Source organism: Salminus brasiliensis, chromosome 11 (assembly GCF_030463535.1).
Source record: "Salminus brasiliensis chromosome 11, fSalBra1.hap2, whole genome shotgun sequence".
NCBI classification, from domain to species: Eukaryota; Metazoa; Chordata; class Actinopteri; order Characiformes; family Bryconidae; genus Salminus; species Salminus brasiliensis.
The window spans coordinates 32408667-32428031 of NC_132888.1; the positions used below are offsets into that span (position 1 = coordinate 32408667).

The 19365-nt window shown below is 38.5% G+C and overlaps 59 pseudogenes; all 59 read right to left on the reverse strand.

The window, feature by feature from the left end:
* Positions 1-126: 126 nt before the first annotated feature.
* On the reverse strand, positions 127-245 carry LOC140570821 (5S ribosomal RNA; annotated as a pseudogene).
* A 185-nt stretch (positions 246-430) lies between these two features.
* Positions 431-549, reverse strand: LOC140567216 (5S ribosomal RNA; annotated as a pseudogene).
* Positions 550-734: 185 nt separating this feature from the next.
* LOC140569438 (5S ribosomal RNA) lies at positions 735-853 on the reverse strand (annotated as a pseudogene).
* Positions 854-1038: 185 nt separating this feature from the next.
* LOC140571891 (5S ribosomal RNA) lies at positions 1039-1157 on the reverse strand (annotated as a pseudogene).
* Positions 1158-1342: 185 nt separating this feature from the next.
* Positions 1343-1461, reverse strand: LOC140569450 (5S ribosomal RNA; annotated as a pseudogene).
* A 185-nt stretch (positions 1462-1646) lies between these two features.
* On the reverse strand, positions 1647-1765 carry LOC140569773 (5S ribosomal RNA; annotated as a pseudogene).
* Positions 1766-2320: 555 nt separating this feature from the next.
* On the reverse strand, positions 2321-2439 carry LOC140569774 (5S ribosomal RNA; annotated as a pseudogene).
* A 222-nt stretch (positions 2440-2661) lies between these two features.
* LOC140569776 (5S ribosomal RNA) lies at positions 2662-2780 on the reverse strand (annotated as a pseudogene).
* A 185-nt stretch (positions 2781-2965) lies between these two features.
* Positions 2966-3084, reverse strand: LOC140571867 (5S ribosomal RNA; annotated as a pseudogene).
* Positions 3085-3270: 186 nt separating this feature from the next.
* LOC140571598 (5S ribosomal RNA) lies at positions 3271-3389 on the reverse strand (annotated as a pseudogene).
* A 222-nt stretch (positions 3390-3611) lies between these two features.
* Positions 3612-3730, reverse strand: LOC140570822 (5S ribosomal RNA; annotated as a pseudogene).
* Positions 3731-3915: 185 nt separating this feature from the next.
* On the reverse strand, positions 3916-4034 carry LOC140570823 (5S ribosomal RNA; annotated as a pseudogene).
* Positions 4035-4219: 185 nt separating this feature from the next.
* Positions 4220-4338, reverse strand: LOC140569777 (5S ribosomal RNA; annotated as a pseudogene).
* Positions 4339-4523: 185 nt separating this feature from the next.
* Positions 4524-4641, reverse strand: LOC140567781 (5S ribosomal RNA; annotated as a pseudogene).
* Positions 4642-4863: 222 nt separating this feature from the next.
* Positions 4864-4982, reverse strand: LOC140567535 (5S ribosomal RNA; annotated as a pseudogene).
* A 185-nt stretch (positions 4983-5167) lies between these two features.
* On the reverse strand, positions 5168-5286 carry LOC140566125 (5S ribosomal RNA; annotated as a pseudogene).
* Positions 5287-5472: 186 nt separating this feature from the next.
* On the reverse strand, positions 5473-5591 carry LOC140571637 (5S ribosomal RNA; annotated as a pseudogene).
* A 222-nt stretch (positions 5592-5813) lies between these two features.
* On the reverse strand, positions 5814-5932 carry LOC140570824 (5S ribosomal RNA; annotated as a pseudogene).
* Positions 5933-6117: 185 nt separating this feature from the next.
* On the reverse strand, positions 6118-6236 carry LOC140570825 (5S ribosomal RNA; annotated as a pseudogene).
* Positions 6237-6458: 222 nt separating this feature from the next.
* LOC140567536 (5S ribosomal RNA) lies at positions 6459-6577 on the reverse strand (annotated as a pseudogene).
* A 185-nt stretch (positions 6578-6762) lies between these two features.
* On the reverse strand, positions 6763-6881 carry LOC140571868 (5S ribosomal RNA; annotated as a pseudogene).
* A 186-nt stretch (positions 6882-7067) lies between these two features.
* Positions 7068-7186, reverse strand: LOC140571638 (5S ribosomal RNA; annotated as a pseudogene).
* Positions 7187-7408: 222 nt separating this feature from the next.
* LOC140570826 (5S ribosomal RNA) lies at positions 7409-7527 on the reverse strand (annotated as a pseudogene).
* Positions 7528-7712: 185 nt separating this feature from the next.
* Positions 7713-7831, reverse strand: LOC140570827 (5S ribosomal RNA; annotated as a pseudogene).
* Positions 7832-8016: 185 nt separating this feature from the next.
* On the reverse strand, positions 8017-8135 carry LOC140569778 (5S ribosomal RNA; annotated as a pseudogene).
* A 185-nt stretch (positions 8136-8320) lies between these two features.
* LOC140567782 (5S ribosomal RNA) lies at positions 8321-8438 on the reverse strand (annotated as a pseudogene).
* Positions 8439-8660: 222 nt separating this feature from the next.
* LOC140567538 (5S ribosomal RNA) lies at positions 8661-8779 on the reverse strand (annotated as a pseudogene).
* A 185-nt stretch (positions 8780-8964) lies between these two features.
* Positions 8965-9083, reverse strand: LOC140569779 (5S ribosomal RNA; annotated as a pseudogene).
* Positions 9084-9305: 222 nt separating this feature from the next.
* On the reverse strand, positions 9306-9424 carry LOC140573052 (5S ribosomal RNA; annotated as a pseudogene).
* Positions 9425-9609: 185 nt separating this feature from the next.
* LOC140569780 (5S ribosomal RNA) lies at positions 9610-9728 on the reverse strand (annotated as a pseudogene).
* Positions 9729-9950: 222 nt separating this feature from the next.
* Positions 9951-10069, reverse strand: LOC140572618 (5S ribosomal RNA; annotated as a pseudogene).
* A 185-nt stretch (positions 10070-10254) lies between these two features.
* LOC140569781 (5S ribosomal RNA) lies at positions 10255-10373 on the reverse strand (annotated as a pseudogene).
* A 222-nt stretch (positions 10374-10595) lies between these two features.
* Positions 10596-10714, reverse strand: LOC140571703 (5S ribosomal RNA; annotated as a pseudogene).
* Positions 10715-10899: 185 nt separating this feature from the next.
* On the reverse strand, positions 10900-11018 carry LOC140572929 (5S ribosomal RNA; annotated as a pseudogene).
* A 222-nt stretch (positions 11019-11240) lies between these two features.
* Positions 11241-11359, reverse strand: LOC140572930 (5S ribosomal RNA; annotated as a pseudogene).
* Positions 11360-11581: 222 nt separating this feature from the next.
* On the reverse strand, positions 11582-11700 carry LOC140572931 (5S ribosomal RNA; annotated as a pseudogene).
* A 185-nt stretch (positions 11701-11885) lies between these two features.
* LOC140566224 (5S ribosomal RNA) lies at positions 11886-12004 on the reverse strand (annotated as a pseudogene).
* A 185-nt stretch (positions 12005-12189) lies between these two features.
* LOC140572083 (5S ribosomal RNA) lies at positions 12190-12308 on the reverse strand (annotated as a pseudogene).
* Positions 12309-12493: 185 nt separating this feature from the next.
* LOC140569782 (5S ribosomal RNA) lies at positions 12494-12612 on the reverse strand (annotated as a pseudogene).
* Positions 12613-12834: 222 nt separating this feature from the next.
* Positions 12835-12953, reverse strand: LOC140570828 (5S ribosomal RNA; annotated as a pseudogene).
* Positions 12954-13138: 185 nt separating this feature from the next.
* On the reverse strand, positions 13139-13257 carry LOC140569783 (5S ribosomal RNA; annotated as a pseudogene).
* Positions 13258-13442: 185 nt separating this feature from the next.
* On the reverse strand, positions 13443-13561 carry LOC140572933 (5S ribosomal RNA; annotated as a pseudogene).
* Positions 13562-13783: 222 nt separating this feature from the next.
* LOC140572934 (5S ribosomal RNA) lies at positions 13784-13902 on the reverse strand (annotated as a pseudogene).
* A 222-nt stretch (positions 13903-14124) lies between these two features.
* Positions 14125-14243, reverse strand: LOC140572935 (5S ribosomal RNA; annotated as a pseudogene).
* A 185-nt stretch (positions 14244-14428) lies between these two features.
* LOC140566225 (5S ribosomal RNA) lies at positions 14429-14547 on the reverse strand (annotated as a pseudogene).
* Positions 14548-14769: 222 nt separating this feature from the next.
* On the reverse strand, positions 14770-14888 carry LOC140566917 (5S ribosomal RNA; annotated as a pseudogene).
* A 185-nt stretch (positions 14889-15073) lies between these two features.
* On the reverse strand, positions 15074-15192 carry LOC140569784 (5S ribosomal RNA; annotated as a pseudogene).
* Positions 15193-15414: 222 nt separating this feature from the next.
* Positions 15415-15533, reverse strand: LOC140570829 (5S ribosomal RNA; annotated as a pseudogene).
* A 185-nt stretch (positions 15534-15718) lies between these two features.
* Positions 15719-15837, reverse strand: LOC140572619 (5S ribosomal RNA; annotated as a pseudogene).
* Positions 15838-16022: 185 nt separating this feature from the next.
* Positions 16023-16141, reverse strand: LOC140569785 (5S ribosomal RNA; annotated as a pseudogene).
* Positions 16142-16363: 222 nt separating this feature from the next.
* LOC140570831 (5S ribosomal RNA) lies at positions 16364-16482 on the reverse strand (annotated as a pseudogene).
* Positions 16483-16667: 185 nt separating this feature from the next.
* LOC140569787 (5S ribosomal RNA) lies at positions 16668-16786 on the reverse strand (annotated as a pseudogene).
* A 185-nt stretch (positions 16787-16971) lies between these two features.
* Positions 16972-17090, reverse strand: LOC140572936 (5S ribosomal RNA; annotated as a pseudogene).
* A 222-nt stretch (positions 17091-17312) lies between these two features.
* Positions 17313-17431, reverse strand: LOC140566214 (5S ribosomal RNA; annotated as a pseudogene).
* A 222-nt stretch (positions 17432-17653) lies between these two features.
* Positions 17654-17772, reverse strand: LOC140572002 (5S ribosomal RNA; annotated as a pseudogene).
* A 507-nt stretch (positions 17773-18279) lies between these two features.
* On the reverse strand, positions 18280-18398 carry LOC140569788 (5S ribosomal RNA; annotated as a pseudogene).
* Positions 18399-18583: 185 nt separating this feature from the next.
* Positions 18584-18702, reverse strand: LOC140566596 (5S ribosomal RNA; annotated as a pseudogene).
* A 185-nt stretch (positions 18703-18887) lies between these two features.
* LOC140572708 (5S ribosomal RNA) lies at positions 18888-19006 on the reverse strand (annotated as a pseudogene).
* Positions 19007-19191: 185 nt separating this feature from the next.
* On the reverse strand, positions 19192-19310 carry LOC140569879 (5S ribosomal RNA; annotated as a pseudogene).
* Between the last annotated feature and the right edge of the window lie 55 nt (positions 19311-19365).

The window sequence follows — 19365 nt, forward strand, 5'->3', positions numbered from 1 at the left end:
ACCAAGCAAAAGCATTCCATTTCAACACATCAACATTTACAACACAAAAGAGTTTCAACTACAAATTTGTGCAAAAGATGTAAATAACATGGAAATGTAAGCTTTAATTGTTTGCAGGATTGGAAAAGCTTACAACACCTGATATTCCCAGACAGTCTCCCATTCAAGTACTAACCAGGCCCAACCCTAGGTAGCTTCTGAGATCAGACGAGATCAGGCATTCTAAGGGTGGAATGGCCGTAAGCAGAAGCACCTTGCAAACTAGAGGATTCAAATTTCATAGCTAAGACCATATTTGTTCAAAACCAAGCAAAAGCATTCCATTTCAACACATCAACATTTACAACACAAAAGAGTTTCAACTACAAATTTGTGCAAAAGATGTAAATAACATGGAAATGTAAGCTTTAATTGTTTGCAGGATTGGAAAAGCTTACAACAACTGGTATTCCCAGACAGTCTCCCATTCAAGTACTAACCAGGCCCAACCCTAGGTAGCTTCTGAGATCAGACAAGATCAGGCATTCTAAGGGTGGAATGGCCGTAAGCAGAAACATCTTGCAAACTAGAGGATTCAAATTTCATAGCTAAGACCATATTTGTTCAAAACCAAGCAAAAGCATTCCATTTCAACACATCAACATTTACAACACAAAAGAGTTTCAACTACAAATTTGTGCAAAAGATGTAAATAACATGGAAATGTAAGCTTTAATTGTTTGCAGGATTGGAAAAGCTTACAACACCTGGTATTCCCAGACAGTCTCCCATTCAAGTACTAACCAGGCCCAACCCTTGGTAGCTTCTGAGATCAGACGAGATCAGGCATTCTAAGGGTGGAATGGCCGTAAGCAGAAGCACCTTGCAAACTAGAGGATTCAAATTTCATAGCTAAGACCATATTTGTTCAAAACCAAGCAAAAGCATTCCATTTCAACACATCAACATTTACAACACAAAAGAGTTTCAACTACAAATTTGTGCAAAAGATGTAAATAACATGGAAATGTAAGCTTTAATTGTTTGCAGGATTGGAAAAGCTTACAACACCTGGTATTCCCAGACAGTCTCCCATTCAAGTACTAACCAGGCCCAACCCTAGGTAGCTTCTGAAATCAGACGAGATCAGGCATTCTAAGGGTGGAATGGCCGTAAGCAGAAGCACCTTGCAAACTAGAGGATTCAAATTTCATAGCTAAGACCATATTTGTTCAAAACCAAGCAAAAGCATTCCATTTCAACACATCAACATTTACAACACAAAAGAGTTTCAACTACAAATTTGTGCAAAAGATGTAAATAACATGGAAATGTAAGCTTTAATTGTTTGCAGGATTGGAAAAGCTTACAACACCTGGTATTCCCAGACAGTCTCCCATTCAAGTACTAACCAGGCCCAACCCTTGGTAGCTTCTGAGATCAGACGAGATCAGGCATTCTAAGGGTGGAATGGCCGTAAGCAGAAGCACCTTGCAAACTAGAGGATTCAAATTTCATAGCTAAGACCATATTTGTTCAAAACCAAGCAAAAGCATTCCATTTCAACACATCAACATTTACAACACAAAAGAGTTTCAACTACAAATTTGTGCAAAAGATGTAAAAAACATGGAAATGTAAGCTTTAATTGTTTGCAGGATTGGAAAAGCTTACAACACCTGGTATTCCCAGACAGTCTCCCATTCAAGTACTAACCAGGCCCAACCCTAGGTAGCTTCTGAGATCAGACGAGATCAGGCATTCTAAGGGTGGAATGGCCGTAAGCAGAAGCACCTTGCAAACTAGAGGATTCAAATTTCATAGCTAAGACCATATTTGTTCAAAACCAAGCAAAAGCATTCCATTTCAACACATCAACATTTACAACACAAAGCATTCCATTTCAACACATCAACATTTACAACACAAAAGAGTTTCAACTACAAATTTGTGCAAAAGATGTAAATAACATGGAAATGTAAGCTTTAATTGTTTGCAGGATTGGAAAAGCTTACAACACCTGGTACTAACCAGGCCCAACCCTCAGAAGCTACCCAACCCTTGGTAGCTTCTGAGATCAGACAAGATCAGGCATTCTAAGGATGGAATGGCCGCAAGCAGAAGCACCTTGCAAACTAGAGGATTCAAATTTCATAGCTAAGACCATATTTGTTCAAAACCAAGCAAAAACATTTCATTTCAACACATCAACATTTACAACACAAAGCATTCCATTTCAACACATCAACATTTACAACACAAAAGAGTTTCATCTACAAATTTGTGCAAAAGATGTAAATAACATGGAAATGTAAGCTTTAATTGTTTGCAGGATTGGAAAAGCTTACAACACCTGGTATTCCCAGACAGTCTCCCATTCAAGTACTAACCAGGCCCAACCCTAGGTAGCTTCTGAGATCAGACGAGATCAGGCATTCTAAGGGTGGAATGGCCGTAAGCAGAAGCACCTTGCAAACTAGAGGATTCAAATTTCATAGCTAAGACCATATTTGTTCAAAACCAAGCAAAAGCATTCAATTTCAACACATCAACATTTACAACACAAAGCATTCCATTTCAACACATCAACATTTACAACACAAAAGAGTTTCATCTACAAATTTGTGCAAAAGATGTAAATAACATGGAAATGTAAGCTTTAATTGTTTGCAGGATTGGAAAAGCTTACAACACCTGGTATTCCCAGACAGTCTCCCATTCAAGTACTAACCAGGCCCAACCCTAGGTAGCTTCTGAGATCAGACGAGATCAGGCATTCTAAGGGTGGAATGGCCGTAAGCAGAAGCACTTTGAAAACTAGAGGATTCAAATTTCATAGCTAAGACCATATTTGTTCAAAACCAAGCAAAAGCATTCCATTTCAACACATCAACATTTACAACACAAAAGAGTTTCAACTACAAATTTGTGCAAAAGATGTAAATAACATGGAAATGTAAGCTTTAATTGTTTGCAGGATTGGAAAAGCTTACAACACCTGGTATTCCCAGACAGTCTCCCATTCAAGTACTAACCAGGCCCAACCCTAGGTAGCTTCTGAGATCAGACGAGATCAGGCATTCTAAGGGTGGAATGGCCGTAGGCAGAAGCACCTTGCAAACCTAGAGGATTCAAATTTCATAGCTAAGACCATATTTGTTCAAAACCAAGCAAAAGCATTCCATTTCAACACATCAACATTTACAACACAAAAGAGTTTCAACTACAAATTTGTGCAAAAGATGTAAATAACATGGAAATGTAAGCTTTAATTGTTTGCAGGATTGGAAAAGCTTACAACACCTGGTATTCCCAGACAGTCTCCCATTCAAGTACTAATCAAGCCCAACCCTAGGTAGCTTCTGAGATCAGACGAGATCAGGCATTCTAAGGGTGGAATGGCCGTAAGCAGAAGCACCTTGCAAACTAGAGGATTCAAATTTCATAGCTAAGATCATATTTGTTCAAAACCAAGCAAAAGCATTCCATTTCAACACATCAACATTTACAACACAAAGCATTCCATTTCAACACATCAACATTTACAACACAAAAGAGTTTCATCTACAAATTTGTGCAAAAGATGTAAATAACATGGAAATGTAAGCTTTAATTGTTTGCAGGATTGGAAAAGCTTACAACACCTGATATTCCCAGACAGTCTCCCATTCAAGTACTAACCAGGCCCAACCCTAGGTAGCTTCTGAGATCAGACGAGATCAGGCATTCTAAGGGTGGAATGGCCGTAAGCAGAAGCACCTTGCAAACTAGAGGATTCAAATTTCATAGCTAAGACCATATTTGTTCAAAACCAAGCAAAAGCATTCCATTTCAACACATCAACATTTACAACACAAAAGAGTTTCAACTACAAATTTGTGCAAAAGATGTAAATAACATGGAAATGTAAGCTTTAATTGTTTGCAGGATTGGAAAAGCTTACAACACCTGATATTCCCAGACAGTCTCCCATTCAAGTACTAACCAGGCCCAACCCTAGGTAGCTTCTGAGATCAGACGAGATCAGGCATTCTAAGGGTGGAATGGCCGTAAGCAGAAGCACCTTGCAAACTAGAGGATTCAAATTTCATAGCTAAGACCATATTTGTTCAAAACCAAGCAAAAGCATTCCATTTCAACACATCAACATTTACAACACAAAAGAGTTTCAACTACAAATTTGTGCAAAAGATGTAAATAACATGGAAATGTAAGCTTTAATTGTTTGCAGGATTGGAAAAGCTTACAACACCTGGTATTCCCAGACAGTCTCCCATTCAAGTACTAACCAGGCCCAACCCTAGGTAGCTTCTGAGATCAGACGAGATCAGGCATTCTAAGGGTGGAATGGCCGTAAGCAGAAGCACCTTGCAAACTAGAGGATTCAAATTTCATAGCTAAGACCATATTTGTTCAAAACCAAGCAAAAGCATTCCATTTCAACACATCAACATTTACAACACAAAAGAGTTTCAACTACAAATTTGTGCAAAAGATGTAAATAACATGGAAATGTAAGCTTTAATTGTTTGCAGGATTGGAAAAGCTTACAACACCTGGTATTCCCAGACAGTCTCCCATTCAAGTACTAAGCAGCCCAACCCTAGGTAGCTTCTGAGATCAGACGAGATCAGGCATTCTAAGGGTGGAATGGCCGTAAGCAGAAGCACCTTGCAAACTAGAGGATTCAAATTTCATAGCTAAGACCATATTTGTTCAAAACCAAGCAAAAGCATTCCATTTCAACACATCAACATTTACAACACAAAGCATTCCATTTCAACACATCAACATTTACAACACAAAAGAGTTTCATCTACAAATTTGTGCAAAAGATGTAAATAACATGGAAATGTAAGCTTTAATTGTTTGCAGGATTGGAAAAGCTTAAAACACCTGGTATTCCCAGACAGTCTCCCATTCAAGTACTAACCAGGCCCAACCCTAGGTAGCTTCTGAGATCAGACGAGATCAGGCATTCTAAGGGTGGAAGTGCCGTAAGCAGAAGCACCTTCCAAACTAGAGGATTCAAATTTCATAGCTAAGACCATATTTGTTCAAAACCAAGCAAAAGCATTCCATTTCAACACATCAACATTTACAACACAAAAGAGTTTCAACTACAAATTTGTGCAAAAGATGTAAATAACATGGAAATGTAAGCTTTAATTGTTTGCAGGATTGGAAAAGCTTACAACACCTGGTATTCCCAGACAGTCTCCCATTCAAGTACTAACCAGACCCAACCCTAGGTAGCTTCTGAGATCAGACGAGATCAGGCATTCTAAGGGTGGAATGGCCGTAGGCAGAAGCACCTTGCAAACCTAGAGGATTCAAATTTCATAGCTAAGACCATATTTGTTCAAAACCAAGCAAAAGCATTCCATTTCAACACATCAACATTTACAACACAAAAGAGTTTCAACTACAAATTTGTGCAAAAGATGTAAATAACATGGAAATGTAAGCTTTAATTGTTTGCAGGATTGGAAAAGCTTACAACACCTGGTATTCCCAGACAGTCTCCCATTCAAGTACTAACCAAGCCCAGCCCTAGGTAGCTTCTGAGATCAGACGAGATCAGGCATTCTAAGGGTGGAATGGCCGTAAGCAGAAGCACCTTGCAAACTAGAGGATTCAAATTTCATAGCTAAGATCATATTTGTTCAAAACCAAGCAAAAGCATTCCATTTCAACACATCAACATTTACAACACAAAGCATTCCATTTCAACACATCAACATTTACAACACAAAAGAGTTTCATCTACAAATTTGTGCAAAAGATGTAAATAACATGGAAATGTAAGCTTTAATTGTTTGCAGGATTGGAAAAGCTTACAACACCTGATATTCCCAGACAGTCTCCCATTCAAGTACTAACCAGGCCCAACCCTAGGTAGCTTCTGAGATCAGACGAGATCAGGCATTCTAAGGGTGGAATGGCCGTAAGCAGAAGCACCTTGCAAACTAGAGGATTCAAATTTCATAGCTAAGACCATATTTGTTCAAAACCAAGCAAAAGCATTCCATTTCAACACATCAACATTTACAACACAAAAGAGTTTCAACTACAAATTTGTGCAAAAGATGTAAATAACATGGAAATGTAAGCTTTAATTGTTTGCAGGATTGGAAAAGCTTACAACACCTGATATTCCCAGACAGTCTCCCATTCAAGTACTAACCAGGCCCAACCCTAGGTAGCTTCTGAGATCAGACGAGATCAGGCATTCTAAGGGTGGAATGGCCGTAAGCAGAAGCACCTTGCAAACTAGAGGATTCAAATTTCATAGCTAAGACCATATTTGTTCAAAACCAAGCAAAAGCATTCCATTTCAACACATCAACATTTACAACACAAAGCATTCCATTTCAACACATCAACATTTACAACACAAAAGAGTTTCATCTACAAATTTGTGCAAAAGATGTAAATAACATGGAAATGTAAGCTTTAATTGTTTGCAGGATTGGAAAAGCTTAAAACACCTGGTATTCCCAGACAGTCTCCCATTCAAGTACTAACCAGGCCCAACCCTAGGTAGCTTCTGAGATCAGACGAGATCAGGCATTCTAAGGGTGGAAGTGCCGTAAGCAGAAGCACCTTCCAAACTAGAGGATTCAAATTTCATAGCTAAGACCATATTTGTTCAAAACCAAGCAAAAGCATTCCATTTCAACACATCAACATTTACAACACAAAAGAGTTTCAACTACAAATTTGTGCAAAAGATGTAAATAACATGGAAATGTAAGCTTTAATTGTTTGCAGGATTGGAAAAGCTTACAACACCTGGTATTCCCAGACAGTCTCCCATTCAAGTACTAACCAGGCCCAACCCTAGGTAGCTTCTGAGATCAGACGAGATCAGGCATTCTAAGGGTGGAATGGCCGTAGGCAGAAGCACCTTGCAAACCTAGAGGATTCAAATTTCATAGCTAAGACCATATTTGTTCAAAACCAAGCAAAAGCATTCCATTTCAACACATCAACATTTACAACACAAAAGAGTTTCAACTACAAATTTGTGCAAAAGATGTAAATAACATGGAAATGTAAGCTTTAATTGTTTGCAGGATTGGAAAAGCTTACAACACCTGGTATTCCCAGACAGTCTCCCATTCAAGTACTAACCAAGCCCAGCCCTAGGTAGCTTCTGAGATCAGACGAGATCAGGCATTCTAAGGGTGGAATGGCCGTAAGCAGAAGCACCTTGCAAACTAGAGGATTCAAATTTCATAGCTAAGATCATATTTGTTCAAAACCAAGCAAAAGCATTCCATTTCAACACATCAACATTTACAACACAAAGCATTCCATTTCAACACATCAACATTTACAACACAAAAGAGTTTCATCTACAAATTTGTGCAAAAGATGTAAATAACATGGAAATGTAAGCTTTAATTGTTTGCAGGATTGGAAAAGCTTACAACACCTGATATTCCCAGACAGTCTCCCATTCAAGTACTAACCAGGCCCAACCCTAGGTAGCTTCTGAGATCAGACGAGATCAGGCATTCTAAGGGTGGAATGGCCGTAAGCAGAAGCACCTTGCAAACTAGAGGATTCAAATTTCATAGCTAAGACCATATTTGTTCAAAACCAAGCAAAAGCATTCCATTTCAACACATCAACATTTACAACACAAAAGAGTTTCAACTACAAATTTGTGCAAAAGATGTAAATAACATGGAAATGTAAGCTTTAATTGTTTGCAGGATTGGAAAAGCTTACAACACCTGATATTCCCAGACAGTCTCCCATTCAAGTACTAACCAGGCCCAACCCTAGGTAGCTTCTGAGATCAGACGAGATCAGGCATTCTAAGGGTGGAATGGCCGTAAGCAGAAGCACCTTGCAAACTAGAGGATTCAAATTTCATAGCTAAGACCATATTTGTTCAAAACCAAGCAAAAGCATTCCATTTCAACACATCAACATTTACAACACAAAAGAGTTTCAACTACAAATTTGTGCAAAAGATGTAAATAACATGGAAATGTAAGCTTTAATTGTTTGCAGGATTGGAAAAGCTTACAACACCTGGTATTCCCAGACAGTCTCCCATTCAAGTACTAACCAGGCCCAACCCTAGGTAGCTTCTGAGATCAGACGAGATCAGGCATTCTAAGGGTGGAATGGCCGTAAGCAGAAGCACCTTGCAAACTAGAGGATTCAAATTTCATAGCTAAGACCATATTTGTTCAAAACCAAGCAAAAGCATTCCATTTCAACACATCAACATTTACAACACAAAAGAGTTTCAACTACAAATTTGTGCAAAAGATGTAAATAACATGGAAATGTAAGCTTTAATTGTTTGCAGGATTGGAAAAGCTTACAACACCTGGTATTCCCAGACAGTCTCCCATTCAAGTACTAAGCAGCCCAACCCTAGGTAGCTTCTGAGATCAGACGAGATCAGGCATTCTAAGGGTGGAATGGCCGTAAGCAGAAGCACCTTGCAAACTAGAGGATTCAAATTTCATAGCTAAGACCATATTTGTTCAAAACCAAGCAAAAGCATTCCATTTCAACACATCAACATTTACAACACAAAGCATTCCATTTCAACACATCAACATTTACAACACAAAAGAGTTTCATCTACAAATTTGTGCAAAAGATGTAAATAACATGGAAATGTAAGCTTTAATTGTTTGCAGGATTGGAAAAGCTTAAAACACCTGGTATTCCCAGACAGTCTCCCATTCAAGTACTAACCAGGCCCAACCCTAGGTAGCTTCTGAGATCAGACGAGATCAGGCATTCTAAGGGTGGAAGTGCCGTAAGCAGAAGCACCTTCCAAACTAGAGGATTCAAATTTCATAGCTAAGACCATATTTGTTCAAAACCAAGCAAAAGCATTCCATTTCAACACATCAACATTTACAACACAAAAGAGTTTCAACTACAAATTTGTGCAAAAGATGTAAATAACATGGAAATGTAAGCTTTAATTGTTTGCAGGATTGGAAAAGCTTACAACACCTGGTATTCCCAGACAGTCTCCCATTCAAGTACTAACCAGGCCCAACCCTAGGTAGCTTCTGAGATCAGACGAGATCAGGCATTCTAAGGGTGGAATGGCCGTAAGCAGAAGCACCTTGCAAACTAGAGGATTCAAATTTCATAGCTAAGACCATATTTGTTCAAAACCAAGCAAAAGCATTCCATTTCAACACATCAACATTTACAACACAAAGCATTCCATTTCAACACATCAACATTTACAACACAAAAGAGTTTCATCTACAAATTTGTGCAAAAGATGTAAATAACATGGAAATGTAAGCTTTAATTGTTTGCAGGATTGGAAAAGCTTACAACACCTGATATTCCCAGACAGTCTCCCATTCAAGTACTAACCAGGCCCAACCCTAGGTAGCTTCGGAGATCAGACGAGATCAGGCATTCTAAGGGTGGAATGGCCGTAAGCAGAAGCACCTTGCAAACTAGAGGATTCAAATTTCATAGCTAAGACCATATTTGTTCAAAACCAAGCAAAAGCATTCCATTTCAACACATCAACATTTACAACACAAAAGAGTTTCAACTACAAATTTGTGCAAAAGATGTAAATAACATGGAAATGTAAGCTTTAATTGTTTGCAGGATTGGAAAAGCTTACAACACCTGGTATTCCCAGACAGTCTCCCATTCAAGTACTAACCAGGCCCAACCCTAGGTAGCTTCTGAGATCAGACGAGATCAGGCATTCTAAGGGTGGAATGGCCGTAAGCAGAAGCACCTTGCAAACTAGAGGATTCAAATTTCATAGCTAAGACCATATTTGTTCAAAACCAAGCAAAAGCATTCCATTACAACACATCAACATTTACAACACAAAGCATTCCATTTCAACACATCAACATTTACAACACAAAAGAGTTTCATCTACAAATTTGTGCAAAAGATGTAAATAACATGGAAATGTAAGCTTTAATTGTTTGCAGGATTGGAAAAGCTTACAACACCTAGTATTCCCAGACAGTCTCCCATTCAAGTACTAACCAGGCCCAACCCTAAGTAGCTTCTGAGATCAGACGAGATCAGGCATTCTAAGGGTGGAATTGCCGTAAGCAGAAGAGCCTTGCAAACTAGAGGATTCAAATTTCATAGATAAGACCATATTTGTTCAAAACCAAGCAAAAACATTCCATTTCAACACATCAACATTTACAACACAAAAGAGTTTCGACTACAAATTTGTGCAAAAGATGTAAATAACATGGAAATGTAAGCTTTAATTGTTTGCAGAATTGGAAAAGCTTACAACACCTGGTATTCCCAGACAGTCTCCCATTCAAGTACTAACCAGGCCCAACCCTAGGTAGCTTCTGAGATCAGACGAGATCAGGCATTCTAAGGGTGGAATGGCCGTAAGCAGAAGCACCTTGCAAACTAGAGGATTCAAATTTCATAGGTAAGACCATATTTGTTCAAAACCAAGCAAAAGCATTCCATTTCAACACATCAACATTTACAACACAAAGCATTCCATTTCAACACATCAACATTTACAACACAAAAGAGTTTCATCTACAAATTTGTGCAAAAGATGTAAATAACATGGAAATGTAAGCTTTAATTGTTTGCAGGATTGGAAAAGCTTACAACACCTGATATTCCCAGACAGTCTCCCATTCAAGTACTAACCAGGCCCAACCCTAGGTAGCTTCTGAGATCAGACGAGATCAGGCATTCTAAGGGTGGAATGGCCATAAGCAGAAGCACCTTGCAAACTAGAGGATTCAAATTTCATAGCTAAGACCATATTTGTTCAAAACCAAGCAAAAGCATTCCATTTCAACACATCAACATTTACAACACAAAAGAGTTTCATCTACAAATTTGTGCAAAAGATGTAAATAACATGGAAATGTAAGCTTTAATTGTTTGCAGGATTGGAAAAGCTTACAACACCTGGTATTCCCAGACAGTCTCCCATTCAAGTACTAACCGTGCCCAACCCTAGGTAGCTTCTGAGATCAGACGAGATCAGGCATTCTAAGGGTGGAATGGCCGTAAGCAGAAGCACCTTGCAAACTAGAGGATTCAAATTTCATAGCTAAGACCATATTTGTTCAAAACCAAGCAAAAGCATTCCATTTCAACACATCAACATTTACAATACAAAGCATTCCATTTCAACACATCAACATTTACAACACAAAAGAGTTTCATCTACAAATTTGTGCAAAAGATGTAAATAACATGGAAATGTAAGCTTTAATTGTTTGCAGGATTGGAAAAGCTTACAACACCTGGTATTCCCAGACAGTCTCCCATTCAAGTACTAACCGTGCCCAACCCTAGGTAGCTTCTGAGATCAGACGAGATCAGGCATTCTAAGGGTGGAATGGCCGTAAGCAGAAGCACCTTGCAAACTAGAGGATTCAAATTTCATAGCTAAGACCATATTTGTTCAAAACCAAGCAAAAGCATTCCATTTCAACACATCAACATTTACAATACAAAGCATTCCATTTCAACACATCAACATTTACAACACAAAAGAGTTTCATCTACAAATTTGTGCAAAAGATGTAAATAACATGGAAATGTAAGCTTTAATTGTTTGCAGGATTGGAAAAGCTTACAACACCTGGTATTCCCAGACAGTCTCCCATTCAAGTACTAACCGTGCCCAACCCTAGGTAGCTTCTGAGATCAGACGAGATCAGGCATTCTAAGGGTGGAATGGCCGTAAGCAGAAGCACCTTGCAAACTAGAGGATTCAAATTTCATAGCTAAGACCATATTTGTTCAAAACCAAGCAAAAGCATTCCATTTCAACACATCAACATTTACAACACAAAAGAGTTTCAACTACAAATTTGTGCAAAAGATGTAAATAACATGGAAATGTAAGCTTTAATTGTTTGCAGGATTGGAAAAGCTTACAACACCTGATATTCCCAGACAGTCTCCCATTCAATTACTAACCAGGCCCAACCCTACGTAGCTTCTGAGATCAGTCGAGATCAGGCATTCTAAGGGTGGAATGGCCGTAAGCAGAAGCACCTTGCAAACTAGAGGATTCAAATTTCATAGCTAAGACCATATTTGTTCAAAACCAAGCAAAAGCATTCCATTTCAACACATCAACATTTACAACACAAAAGAGTTTCAACTACAAATTTGTGCAAAAGATGTAAATAACATGGAAATGTAAGCTTTAATTGTTTGCAGGATTGGAAAAGCTTACAACACCTGATATTCCCAGACAGTCTCCCATTCAAGTACTAACCAGGCCCAACCCTAGGTAGCTTCTGAGATCAGACGAGATCAGGCATTCTAAGGGTGGAATTGCCGTAAGCAGAAGAGCCTTGCAAACTAGAGGATTCAAATTTCATAGATAAGACCATATTTGTTCAAAACCAAGCAAAAACATTCCATTTCAACACATCAACATTTACAACACAAAAGAGTTTCGACTACAAATTTGTGCAAAAGATGTAAATAACATGGAAATGTAAGCTTTAATTGTTTGCAGAATTGGAAAAGCTTACAACACCTGGTATTCCCAGACAGTCTCCCATTCAAGTACTAACCAGGCCCAACCCTAGGTAGCTTCTGAGATCAGACGAGATCAGGCATTCTAAGGGTGGAATGGCCGTAAGCAGAAGCACCTTGCAAACTAGAGGATTCAAATTTCATAGCTAAGACCATATTTGTTCAAAACCAAGCAAAAGCATTCCATTTCAACACATCAACATTTACAACACAAAGCATTCCATTTCAACACATCAACATTTACAACACAAAAGAGTTTCATCTACAAATTTGTGCAAAAGATGTAAATAACATGGAAATGTAAGCTTTAATTGTTTGCAGGATTGGAAAAGCTTACAACACCTGATATTCCCAGACAGTCTCCCATTCAAGTACTAACCAGGCCCAACCCTAGGTAGCTTCTGAGATCAGACGAGATCAGGCATTCTAAGGGTGGAATGGCCGTAAGCAGAAGCACCTTGCAAACTAGAGGATTCAAATTTCATAGCTAAGACCATATTTGTTCAAAACCAAGCAAAAGCATTCCATTTCAACACATCAACATTTACAACACAAAAGAGTTTCAACTACAAATTTGTGCAAAAGATGTAAATAACATGGAAATGTAAGCTTTAATTGTTTGCAGGATTGGAAAAGCTTACAACACCTGGTATTCCCAGACAGTCTCCCATTCAAGTACTAACCAGGCCCAACCCTAGGTAGCTTCTGAGATCAGACGAGATCAGGCATTCTAAGGGTGGAATGGCCGTAAGCAGAAGCACCTTGCAAACTAGAGGATTCAAATTTCATAGCTAAGACCATATTTGTTCAAAACCAAGCAAAAGCATTCCATTTCAACACATCAACATTTACAACACAAAAGAGTTTCATCTACAAATTTGTGCAAAAGATGTAAATAACATGGAAATGTAAGCTTTAATTGTTTGCAGGATTGGAAAAGCTTACAACACCTGGTATTCCCAGACAGTCTCCCATTCAAGTACTAACCGTGCCCAACCCTAGGTAGCTTCTGAGATCAGACGAGATCAGGCATTCTAAGGGTGGAATGGCCGTAAGCAGAAGCACCTTGCAAACTAGAGGATTCAAATTTCATAGCTAAGACCATATTTGTTCAAAACCAAGCAAAAGCATTCCATTTCAACACATCAACATTTACAATACAAAGCATTCCATTTCAACACATCAACATTTACAACACAAAAGAGTTTCATCTACAAATTTGTGCAAAAGATGTAAATAACATGGAAATGTAAGCTTTAATTGTTTGCAGGATTGGAAAAGCTTACAACACCTGGTATTCCCAGACAGTCTCCCATTCAAGTACTAACCGTGCCCAACCCTAGGTAGCTTCTGAGATCAGACGAGATCAGGCATTCTAAGGGTGGAATGGCCGTAAGCAGAAGCACCTTGCAAACTAGAGGATTCAAATTTCATAGCTAAGACCATATTTGTTCAAAACCAAGCAAAAGCATTCCATTTTAACACATCAACATTTACAATACAAAGCATTCCATTTCAACACATCAACATTTACAACACAAAAGAGTTTCATCTACAAATTTGTGCAAAAGATGTAAATAACATGGAAATGTAAGCTTTAATTGTTTGCAGGATTGGAAAAGCTTACAACACCTGGTATTCCCAGACAGTCTCCCATTCAAGTACTAACCGTGCCCAACCCTAGGTAGCTTCTGAGATCAGACGAGATCAGGCATTCTAAGGGTGGAATGGCCGTAAGCAGAAGCACCTTACAAACTAGAGGATTCAAATTTCATAGCTAAGACCATATTTGTTCAAAACCAAGCAAAAGCATTCCATTTCAACACATCAACATTTACAACACAAAAGAGTTTCAACTACAAATTTGTGCAAAAGATGTAAATAACATGGAAATGTAAGCTTTAATTGTTTGCAGGATTGGAAAAGCTTACAACACCTGATATTCCCAGACAGTCTCCCATTCAATTACTAACCAGGCCCAACCCTACGTAGCTTCTGAGATCAGTCGAGATCAGGCATTCTAAGGGTGGAATGGCCGTAAGCAGAAGCACCTTGCAAACTAGAGGATTCAAATTTCATAGCTAAGACCATATTTGTTCAAAACCAAGCAAAAGCATTCCATTTCAACACATCAACATTTACAACACAAAGCATTCCATTTCAACACATCAACATTTACAACACAAAAGAGTTTCATCTACAAATTTGTGCAAAAGATGTAAATAACATGGAAATGTAAGCTTTAATTGTTTGCAGGATTGGAAAAGCTTAAAACACCTGGTATTCCCAGACAGTCTCCCATTCAAGTACTAACCAGGCCCAACCCTAGGTAGCTTCTGAGATCAGACGAGATCAGGCATTCTAAGGGTGGAAGGGCCGTAAGCAGAAGCACCTTCCAAACTAGAGGATTCAAATTTCATAGCTAAGACCATATTTGTTCAAAACCAAGCAAAAGCATTCCATTTCAACACATCAACATTTACAACACAAAAGAGTTTCAACTACAAATTTGTGCAAAAGATGTAAATAACATGGAAATGTAAGCTTTAATTGTTTGCAGGATTGGAAAAGCTTACAACACCTGGTATTCCCAGACAGTCTCCCATTCAAGTACTAACCAGGCCCAACCCTAGGTAGCTTCTGAGATCAGACGAGATCAGGCATTCTAAGGGTGGAATGGCCGTAAGCAGAAGCACCTTGCAAACTAGAGGATTCAAATTTCATAGCTAAGACCATATTTGTTCAAAACCAAGCAAAAGCATTCCATTTCAACACATCAACATTTACAACACAAAGCATTCCATTTCAACACATCAACATTTACAACACAAAAGAGTTTCATCTACAAATTTGTGCAAAAGATGTAAATAACATGGAAATGTAAGCTTTAATTGTTTGCAGGATTGGAAAAGCTTACAACACCTGATATTCCCAGACAGTCTCCCATTCAAGTACTAACCAGGCCCAACCCTAGGTAGCTTCTGAGATCAGACGAGATCAGGCATTCTAAGGGTGGAATGGCCGTAAGCAGAAGCACCTTGCAAACTAGAGGATTCAAATTTCATAGCTAAGACCATATTTGTTCAAAACCAAGCAAAAGCATTCCATTTCAACACATCAACATTTACAACACAAAAGAGTTTCATCTACAAATTTGTGCAAAAGATGTAAATAACATGGAAATGTAAGCTTTAATTGTTTGCAGGATTGGAAAAGCTTACAACACCTAGTATTCCCAGACAGTCTCCCATTCAAGTACTAACCAGGCCCAACCCTAAGTAGCTTCTGAGATCAGACGAGATCAGGCATTCTAAGGGTGGAATTGCCGTAAGCAGAAGAGCCTTGCAAACTAGAGGATTCAAATTTCATAGATAAGACCATATTTGTTCAAAACCAAGCAAAAACATTCCATTTCAACACATCAACATTTACAACACAAAAGAGTTTCGACTACAAATTTGTGCAAAAGATGTAAATAACATGGAAATGTAAGCTTTAATTGTTTGCAGAATTGGAAAAGCTTACAACACCTGGTATTCCCAGACAGTCTCCCATTCAAGTACTAACCAGGCCCAACCCTAGGTAGCTTCTGAGATCAGACGAGATCAGGCATTCTAAGGGTGGAATGGCCGTAAGCAGAAGCACCTTGCAAACTAGAGGATTCAAATTTCATAGCTAAGACCATATTTGTTCAAAACCAAGCAAAAGCATTCCATTTCAACACATCAACATTTACAACACAAAGCATTCCATTTCAACACATCAACATTTACAACACAAAAGAGTTTCATCTACAAATTTGTGCAAAAGATGTAAATAACATGGAAATGTAAGCTTTAATTGTTTGCAGGATTGGAAAAGCTTACAACACCTGATATTCCCAGACAGTCTCCCATTCAAGTACTAACCAGGCCCAACCCTAGGTAGCTTCTGAGATCAGACGAGATCAGGCATTCTAAGGGTGGAATGGCCGTAAGCAGAAGCACCTTTCAAACTAGAGGATTCAAATTTCATAGCTAAGACCATATTTGTTCAAAACCAAGCAAAAGCATTCCATTTCAACACATCAACATTTACAACACAAAAGAGTTTCAACTACAAATTTGTGCAAAAGATGTAAATAACATGGAAATGTAAGCTTTAATTGTTTGCAGGATTGGAAAAGCTTACAACACCTGGTATTCCCAGACAGTCTCCCATTCAAGTACTAACCAGGCCCAACCCTAGGTAGCTTCTGAGATCAGACGAGATCAGGCATTCTAAGGGTGGAATGGCCGTAAGCAGAAGCACCTTGCAAACTAGAGGATTCAAATTTCATAGCTAAGACCATATTTGTTCAAAACCAAGCAAAAGCATTCCATTTCAACACATCAACATTTACAACACAAAAGAGTTTCATCTACAAATTTGTGCAAAAGATGTAAATAACATGGAAATGTAAGCTTTAATTGTTTGCAGGATTGGAAAAGCTTACAACACCTGGTATTCCCAGACAGTCTCCCATTCAAGTACTAACCGTGCCCAACCCTAGGTAGCTTCTGAGATCAGACGAGATCAGGCATTCTAAGGGTGGAATGGCCGTAAGCAGAAGCACCTTGCAAACTAGAGGATTCAAATTTCATAGCTAAGACCATATTTGTTCAAAACCAAGCAAAAGCATTCCATTTCAACACATCAACATTTACAATACAAAGCATTCCATTTCAACACATCAACATTTACAACACAAAAGAGTTTCATCTACAAATTTGTGCAAAAGATGTAAATAACATGGAAATGTAAGCTTTAATTGTTTGCAGGATTGGAAAAGCTTACAACACCTGGTATTCCCAGACAGTCTCCCATTCAAGTACTAACCGTGCCCAACCCTAGGTAGCTTCTGAGATCAGACGAGATCAGGCATTCTAAGGGTGGAATGGCCATAAGCAGAAGCACCTTGCAAACTAGAGGATTCAAATTTCATAGCTAAGACCAGATTTGTTCAAAACCAAGCAAAAGCATTCCATTTCAACACATCAACATTTACAATACAAAGCATTCCATTTCAACTCATCAACATTTACAACACAAAAGAGTTTCATCTACAAATTTGTGCAAAAGATGTAAATAACATGGAAATGTAAGCTTTAATTGTTTGCAGGATTGGAAAAGCTTACAACACCTGGTATTCCCAGACAGTCTCCCATTCAAGTACTAACCAGGCCCAACCCTAGGTAGCTTCTGAGATCAGACGAGATCAGGCATTCTAAGGGTGGAATTGCCATAAGCAGAAGAACCTTGCAAACTAGAGGATTCAAATTTCATAGCTAAGACCATATTTGTTCAAAACCAAGCAAAAGCATTCCATTTCAACACATCAACATTTACAACACAAAAGAGTTTCAACTACAAATTTGTGCAAAAGATGTAAATAACATCGAAATGTAAGCTTTAATTGTTTGCAGGATTGGAAAAGCTTACAACACCTGGTATTCCCAGACAGTCTCCCATTCAAGTACTAACCAGACCCAACCCACATCAACATTTATAACACAAAAGAGTTTCAACTACAAATTTGTGCAAAAGATGTAAATAACATGGAAATGTAAGCTTTAATTGTTTGCAGGATTGGAAAAGCTTACAACACCTGGTATTCCCAGACAGTCTCCCATTCAAGTACTAACCAGACCCAACCCACATCAACATTTATAACACAAAAGAGTTTCAACTACAAATTTGTGCAAAAGATGTAAATAACATGGAAATGTAAGCTTTAATTGTTTGCAGGATTGGAAAAGCTTACAACACCTGGTATTCCCAGACAGTCTCCCATTCAAGTACTAACCAGGCCCAACCCTAGGTAGCTTCTGAGATCAGACGAGATCAGGCATTCTAAGGGTGGAATGGCCGTAAGCAGAAGCACCTTGCAAACTAGAGGATTCAAATTTCATAGCTAAGACCATATTTGTTCAAAACCAAGCAAAAGCATTCCATTTCAACACATCAACATTTACAACACAAAAGAGTTTCAACTACAAATTTGTGCAAAAGATGTAAATAACATGGAAATGTAAGCTTTAATTGTTTGCAGGATTGGAAAAGCTTACAACACCTGATATTCCCAGACAGTCTCCCATTCAGTTACTAACCAGGCCCAACCCTACGTAGCTTCTGAGATCAGTCGAGATCAGGCATTCTAAGGGTGGAATGGCCGTAAGCAGAAGCACCTTGCAAACTAGAGGATTCAAATTTCATAGCTAAGACCATATTTGTTCAAAACCAAGCAAAAGCATTCCATTTCAACACATCAACATTTACAACACAAAAGAGTTTCAACTACAAATTTGTGCAAAAGATGTAAATAACATGGAAATGTAAGCTTTAATTGTTTGCAGGATTGGAAAAGCTTACAACACCTGGTATTCCCAGACAGTCTCCCATTCAAGTACTAACCAGGCCCAACCCTAGGTAGCTTTTGAGATCAGACGAGATCAGGCATTCTAAGGATGGAATGGCCGTAAGCAGAAGCACCTTGCAAACTAGAGGATTCAAATTTCATAGCTAAGACCATATTTGTTCAAAACCAAGCAAAAGCATTCCATTTCAACACATCAACATTTACAACACAAAAGAGTTTCAACTACAAATTTGTGCAAAAGATGTAAATAACATGGAAATGTAAGCTTTAATTGTTTGCAGGATTGGAAAAGCTTACAACACCTGGTATTCCCAGACAGTCTCCCATTCCAGTACTAACCAGGCCCAACCCTAGGTAGCTTCTGAGATCAGATGAGATCAGGCATTCTAAGGGTGGAATGGCCATAAGCAGAAGCACCTTGCAAACTAGAGGATTCAAATTTCATAGCTAAGACCATATTTGTT